Consider the following 8,757-nt stretch of genomic DNA (forward strand, 5'->3'; position numbering starts at 1 on the left):
GTAACTCAACCATATCCGATGTAGTGGCAGTTATCTCTCTCGTGACACAAACATAATAACACTTCCACCAGGTCTGCGCTATGAAGCAAAGCCTTATTCCTTTTCTTTTGACACATACTATTGCCTTCATAAATGAACTGTTGACCTCCATATTAAAAAATTTGCATGTACACGTACTATAGCAACTAACATTATACAACACCTAAAAAGATTCTGGGTATCTATTTGGTCAACTGCTCATCATGATATTCAGCTAAAAGTACCACTGCAAACTGTTCCTGTTAAGTGGACAATATTTGTCAATCTTCAATATTGCATAGGGACATCGTTAATTTACATTTACTCCAGTAAGAGGTTCACGTTCATCTAGTTTTGTATCACTGCACACCTGACATTACATGTACACTCTTGCACAGTCACTCATTTACTGTCAATATCAACTGATTGCTTTCGTGCGACTATGCTACAACCAGTCGCCTTATCATGAAAAGTGGTTTCCATTTCTGTACTACACAGTAAACCTACCAGTTGACATGTAGTTGACATCCGTGTCAGTTGACATTTGCAACAGATCAACAGATTTTCTCCTTTCCTGTGCATGTCCTCTGATACGAGGTTTACTGTATGTTCAAGAATTGGTGTAAGACCACATTCATTGACATCCAAGAATGTGTGATCTATGCCCTTGCACCATTCACTATTTGTGTATTATTAACACTGTTCCCAATCCATATACAGTGTATGTATGTGTGTCAGCAACAATTCTGGATAAATACTGATGTGATACTGTACAAGTATTTCAAAATGTCAGAACAGAACACATTGACAAAAACATATTCACATATTAAACAACTCATTTAATTCATCAATAAGTCACAATCATACAACATTTGACCCTATTGCTTGCTTTTTTATTAAGCTCTTACTTGTCACATGTCCATCTCTTCATCAATACATTTACATGATGTATGCATCCACGATCTATCTCCCCACCCCAAGAACCAAAAGACAAAACAAAAACCAAGTTTTCACCAAAGTATCGCAAGTTCACCTTCCATACATATACCCCAGAAGTACACAGCAAACTTGGAGAGCTTATGGGGACCTCCAGGAGGGCATGGTATCCATTTGTGATGTCAGTCGCACTAGCAATAATATTTGCTACATTTGTAGAAAATTTGACCATGCATTTTCAAGAGGAAGATTTGTGAAAACTAGTCCCCCAATTTGGTCTCAGCCTGGATCTTCCATAAACAAACTTGACAGTACTCTCACTACTGTACATTGAGTCAGTCAGAGTATTTCTGGTTCTAAAAATGAAGATTGTAAAGATTCTCTACTTTATGGGTTCTGGGGTGCCCATTTCTACAAATTACATATTCTATCATCCAAACAAATAATATCTGCCAAGTTTGGTGAAAACTTTACAATGCATTTTCAACAAGAAGATGGAAATGTGAAAATTGGCTTGAAGGAAGGGGGTGGGGTACTCAGTTGAAGAAATTAAGATCCTATTGCCCTAGGGATGCTACAGTACCTATCAAATCTGGTGAAAATCTGTCAGGGGGTTTCCAATATAAGAGCTGAAAATGTAAAAAGTTTACCTTCAACACACACTGGATGATTGCTAAAGCTCACATGAGTCAACTAGGCTTTAAAAAGACAGAAACATACAGGGACAATAAATACCAGTACATGTACCAAGTCTATAATGCAGCATCAAACACAAAACTAGCCTACAATGGAATAGCATTCCATTACATGTACCCATAATAAGCAACAAATTTGAAATCACATATATTTTAACAACTTTTCTTGAATATCCAATTGTGCTCGTTCAGGGGAAATTTGTGTCCAATCACAGAATAACAAGTAGTAAATCATGCCAGTTATCATTTTCAAAATACAAAACTTATAAAAAGGTTTTGAATGAACATGAATGTAAATTCCCAATATACTACAGTGGACTCCCATTATAACGAACACAGTTATAACGAAATTCCGGTTCCAAGAAATAAATATTTAGGCTGCAACATTACCAACTCTTTGTTTTTTATTGTTTGTTTGTTTGGTTATAACGAAATTTCAATATAACGAAAGATAACTGCTGGTCCCGAGGACTTCGTTATAACGGGAGTCCACTGTATTCAAACAGTACTCTTGGCCGGGTCAGAAGAGTTTCGCGTGTTTTCAATTCCGCAGAATCAAGACATCACGCAGAGGAACGTATGGCAAGCAAAAATATTCGCGTGCTTTTATTTTCGCGCTAGTTTCTGGTTGCGCGAAATGTGCGAAAATTTCAACACCGCGAAAATTTCCACTTTTACAGTATGTATTATAAAGAACATCATAAATGTCAATAGTTATTCTTCTTTGAAAGGAGAACAAAATAGATTAGAAGATGACTTTCCCAAAGAGGGAGACACTTGACCTAAACTGACTGAAGCCAGGAGTTAAACTTTGATTTTGCTAAGTTTGGATGATACATATATGAATGTCAGTACATTTACATGATAAAAAACAACAAACAAACAAAAAGCATCCTATGGAGACATAGGTTTGGGTCATGACACTCATAATTTTTTTTTTTTTTTTTTTTTTTTTGGGGGGGGGGGGGAATTTCATTCATTTTCATGCTAGAGGATAAATACCGGTATACATTTAACTTTCTTGACTGCATGTACAGGAGTTTACTTCCAGAGCCATAAATGTTTAATAGATATTGAACTTTCAAATTCTTAATTTTCTTCCTTAGGAAGTGACATCATGGCCTGTGTAAGACTACCCTGTATAGTAAGACATGTACATGTAGTCAATGGTGAATGCACATTCAAGTTGCATGACTACATTCTGTCTGATGCATACTAGTAAGTTTGTTGCTGTGGTCAAAGAACAGCTCACAAGTCAATCATTGGTACACTCATTTATCATGCAAGAGTACCTCACAAAACATGTATATATTAAAAGGTCATTGCAATCCACAATTTATTGTAAAGGGCATCACAGTGTGGTGCACTTTGCATCTTTCATGCAATTGAAAATATTCATGTACCTTATGACCTACATGTACTGCATGGCTGCTACAGCTTTTTTAAATCATCCACAGGATGCCATATCATACACTTTCTCAACATTTCATACTGTCACACCTATATTTCTCTATTCCCTCAAAATTCATTGGTACATGTATTATTGAAATTACTTTCTCCTTAATAAATTCAAATTGTAAATGGTACATAGATTGATGCATGTTTTATAGACAAACACAAACTTATTAAGTAGAAAATGACTTTCTCAACTACAATCCTTATGTACTGGTCAATACTATAAACTCATAATACTGTCAATTTGTTGGGTAAATTGTTCAATTTCCTAGTTCTGCATGTCAAATTTTTCGTGGAGGTAACTGGTAATAAAACAAAAAGTGTGCACAGGTTCCAAAATTCTTGTCTGCTGTGCACACAAAATAACTCTGCTCTTGTAACTCTGTGATATACACTATACCCACATTGATACAATATCTAAACTGATACCACAATGACAAGTCACATTCACAGTGCAACAGTACATCAATGCAAGAATGGTCACAAACTGAAATATATTGTCTAGCCCAACATGAACTGAAAGTGAAGTCATACTACAATATCCTAAACAATAATCACTAGACACTCACAGGACACAAAAATGACCATATTTCCATAGACAGAGAAATGGAGTGTACCACTAATACAGCTAACATTCCATGGACAATGTGGTAGATTCATCAAAAGCTGGCAAACCTACAGAGGTAGTTTAAGCAACATTTTATCTTTGGACAAACTATATGGGTCACAAGAAATTTCAAGGCTTTCTTAAAAAGTACATATCTACATGGTGAGCTTCTTGTTCACAGTATCAGCAAGTGGATGTATACACTCTAAAATGGGTATGAGATGACTGAAAGAATGTTACAGTACATGTACTTACTTGCTTGTCAATAACTAAATACCGGTACACATGGATCAAAAACTTTTTGGTTACAATTGAAGTTTCATATTAGAATGTTGACTGATCTGCCAATACGTGTATACTATTGACATGAAATATTTCCTAGTACATGGAAATTTGCACAAATTTTTTAATTGAACTTTTATTGCTAAAATATTGGCAAACATTTTTATGCCTCCGCCACGAAGTGGTGCCGGAGGCATTATGTTTTCGGGTTGTCCGTCCGTCCGTACGTACGTCCGTACGTACGTCCGTACGTCCGTACGTCCGTCCGCTTTCGTTTACGCGATAACTTGAGTAATATTTACTGGAATTTTACCAAACTTGGTCCAAGTATGAAGTATGATGGGGCAACGATTTGATAAGATTTTGGGTGAAATCGGCTAAAGGTCAAAGGTCAAAGGTCAAGGTCAAATCATGAAATTGTATCCGTTTACGCGATAACTCAAGACTGTATGGAGCAAATTTCACCAAACTTTGTTGGAGGATGATGTATGATAAGACATTTACTTGATTAGTTTTTCAGTGAAATCGGACAGAGGTCAAAGGTCAAAGATCAAGGTCAAATCCTAAAATTTATCTGTTTATGTGATAACTCAAAACTGGATGAAGCAGCTTTCACCAAACTTGGTCCAAGGATGATGTATGATGGGACAATTAGTTGAGTAGATTCTAGTGACATTGACAAGAGGTCAAAGGTCAAAAGGTCAAGGTCAAATGCTAAAAATGTTGCTATTTCCCCCATATCTATGCAATGCCCGCAGTTATTTTCTTGAAACTTAGTGTAGACATGTACTACTGCGTAAGGATTCTCCAGAGAGAGTTTCATGTCATAAGGTCAAAGGTCAAAAGGTCAAAGGTTAGGTGAAAATGTTGCAATATCACTTTTCTCGCAAATGGTTATCTTCATGGAACATGGTACATATGCATGTACTGATTGGCAGGGATTATCTAGGGAATTTAGGGGTCATGGGTCAATAGTCAGGGGTTCAAAGGTCAAGGTCAACTCCTCAAAATGTTACTACTGTATTTCCCTCATACATGTATACTAGTATATGCAATGATTGCATTATTAGTTTTAAAAGTGTTTAATATATGTACATGTATTACTTGATGGAGATTCTCTTGGAAATTTCCAGCCAGAAGGTCAAAGGTCAAAGGTTAAGGGTCAAAGGTCAGGTTTAAATGAAAAAGAACTATTTTGTACTGTAATTACACTCTTTCTTCATACCTTGAAAATTATACTCAATGCATAAACTTATAATAAGGTCGGTCAGAAGTCAAGTAAAAATTTTCAATTCCCCAAATATGTGTACCTGCACTCTTTAATAGACAATTATAGCAAACCCAGTTCGTGGAAAGTGAACATTCAAGATATTTCTGACAAACCTGTTATTTCGATATTTTGCCAGTTATGTGAAACTGTCATCACACATTGTCAAGACATTGTACTATACACCTATTGGGAGAATCATGCATTATGGCGGAGGCATCAGTCGCCGTAGCGACATTTCTAGTTTTAATTGAAATTGTACAAAAATACTCTGCAAAATCTGCAAAATTATAGACAAGCAAAGTTCACTGAAATTGGAATCGTGTAAAATACTGAGTGGAAGTGTCCTGTTAAATACTGTTTTACACTACATATTCAAATAATATGGTCAACAAACATGCATTCAGCTCCTTTTGTGTGTGTGTGTGTGCGTGTGTGAAGAACCAGCTTTACCACAATTATGTTATACATTACAATGGTGGGTTAGAATAATTAATATCAACCATTTGGTTATTTTGCATCCCTATCTTATTTTTTCCCTTTCATCTCTTTTTTTTTTCTTCTTCTTTTTCTTGTCTACATCCTCCTCCCATTTGGAAGTTTATGCACTGCAAGATACTGATTTGAAGTTTAAAAGATTTTTCTTTTTTTAAAACTTATAATCTGATGTACAGAACCGTATGCACAGGAAGTAGCAAATAGCTAGTGGGTCTTTGCCAAGCAAACAATGAGTTCAGCTAGGGAACCAACAAGACAGGAAAAAAGTGTATCATCATACCAAATTTCAGTTGAATGACTGCTTCATGTCCATTGCTATGAACTTTCAGTCACCCATCACTTAACTTGGTAAAAAAATACAGTGCACTTCCGTTACAAAGAACATGGTTATAACGAAATTCTAGTAACAACAAAGTAAAAATTCAGGCCACAACAATAACCATTTGTTCGGTTATAATAAAATTTCGATATAACGAAAGAAACTTGCCAGTCCTGATGACTTCATTATAATGGCAGTCCACTGTACGTGCCTTAGCATCCTACTCTCACCTTCTCTAGAACCACTGAAAGCACACCAGACATCAATTTCAAATAGCTGTGACTCATCTGTACATGTGAATTTTGCATGCATCAAGCTTCCACAAATTTCTTGAGGAGATAAGATTCATGAAATTAGAATGCATGCAAGAGTTGTTTTTTTTTTTTTCTTCATAATGCATGAAAATATTAGTGGCAATTCACAAAAGTTTCATGCTACCAAAACGGCTATCGGCTCAAATTTATGAAAGTTTAATGCTGCGGATGTTTCTGGTTTTCCAGTACTTGGGAACTCAGTTTAGTGTTGTGGGGCTGAAATATTCATCATCACATCTTCTTGCATAAATAAGGAATACATGTACAATATTTAAATGAAAATAAAAACTACAGACTTTTGCACATTTGCTCTCTTGTGGAGACCCAATATTTGTATAAATAAGAGGAGACATAGTGCTAAATGGGCCCAGATTTCACACCACAGCAGAGTTTGCATCTCAATGCCATAGGTTGCCTGGAACCTTGCTGTACAGTAAATTTTCACTGTAGTATGGTAGCATGAGGTCTATAATACAGCTTTCAGATCACAGATAATTTGGAATAATACCGATATTAAGATCGATAAAAAGATGATTTTTTACAGAAGAATGTGGTACAAGGGTAGTCTGTCTGCTACATCGAATTATAACCCCTGAACGTTATCTTAAAGGTTTTCGGGTTTTACAAGTGGAGTTTGGTATTGATAGCAATGATTATCTGAGGTTACAAGGTATTTGGTCGGCTGTTAAAAAGAACACAGAAATACAGGTTTTATCAATCGGTGCAGAATTTCACCAAGACGTAAAAGACACTGTCGTTCTTCCGGAACGCTTATGTCTGAGTGCCCGATTAAAGAGCAGACATTTTTATGATTTATGATTTATGATTAAATATGAAACGCCTGTTAGTACTTTTAGAATGCAGTCTAATTTTGATATGACAGAGCAGGATATAGGTAAAGCATGTAAACTTATAGTGCAAGCGTCAATTGATGCAAGAAGCAGAGAATTTCAGTTCAAGATACTTAATAACATACCACTAAACTATAAGTTGTTTAAATGAAGTTAGTATATTCCCCTTTGTGTTCATATGGATGTATTGAGAATTAAACGATTGAACACATTATGTGGAACTGTAAGGTGTCACAAACATTTTGGAGGGAAATAACATCTTTTCTTACGATTATAGATTTATCATCCCTTAATGTGAAGACGGTATTAATTGGAGTTACAGAGATTGATATAAACAAAACACTGGTAAACCATATTTTACTTATAGGAAAAAGATGTATATATATATATGCAAGCAGAAGTAACAACACTATTCCCTGTTTGTCCTCTTTTAAGGCTATGTTATCAAAATCATATCGAGAAGAGTGTTATATTGCAAAGAGACAAGGAAAGATCAATATGCATAACCGGAAATGGGAACCACTTAGCGGTATAATCGAGCTGTAGATATTTTTTCACTGAATGTTTACGCCATGGCACTTTTATGTTGTATTTTTTTTTTTCCTCTCTCTCTCTGTCGATATGGCATAGATTTCAAATAATTACTGTAGATTGTGCATATGCGCTTACCACTCTGCATTCGTTGGCAACCTTCCGGCTATGTCAGCTTTGAACATTCCTTTCCGTTATAAACCCACACAGACAACATACCTCAAGAGAAAAATGTGCATGTATAATTAAGAAACTGAACAAAATGTATTCATTGTCATGTATCTCTCAGCTGTGATTGCCTCAAGAATGTTATATAATGAGTACCAAATAAAACATCACTTGGCTACAAAAAAAAAAAAATAGTGCTAAATGGGCCCAGTTTTCACACCACAGCAGTTTGCATCTCAATGCCATTGGTTGCCTGGCACCTTGCTGTACAATAAATTTTCACTGTAGTATGGTAGCATGAGATCTATAATACATTTGTAGTATATGTACCTTGTACTTGAGAATTAAAAAAAAAAAAAAAAGAGTCATAGTATGGACTCTTTCAACTGCATGGGAATGTTGCTCATTATAAAATGGGTTCAAGAATGTAGCCAATTGGAAGCGCTGAAATGAGTCACGTGTGCGTGCATTAATTTCTTCAGGTATGCACTAAGAAGAGTCTCTCTTCCACCTCCCTGGCCTGACGTACGTCACAATGTTTACACTAGCAGTGCGCACTCAATCAGTTGTTACAAGTGCGTCACGCGCTACTTTACGCGCTGTCAATCCTGTAAACAACTTCTAGTTCGGGCCGCGGGCTGCCACAACAGCCGGCGGCCTTTCTTGTGCATAACAGTACGTGGCGTACGTATACTCTTATACGTACGTACAGTACTTATGTGCGGGATTTCCGAGTGCGACGTGCGTAAATGTTTGGGACGAACATCTTCGGACATCTTGACTTTTGAGCGAGTGCTACATGTAGCTGACTGGTAT

Source organism: Diadema setosum, chromosome 13 (genome assembly GCF_964275005.1).
Source record: "Diadema setosum chromosome 13, eeDiaSeto1, whole genome shotgun sequence".
In the NCBI taxonomy this organism is placed as follows: domain Eukaryota; kingdom Metazoa; phylum Echinodermata; class Echinoidea; order Diadematoida; family Diadematidae; genus Diadema; species Diadema setosum.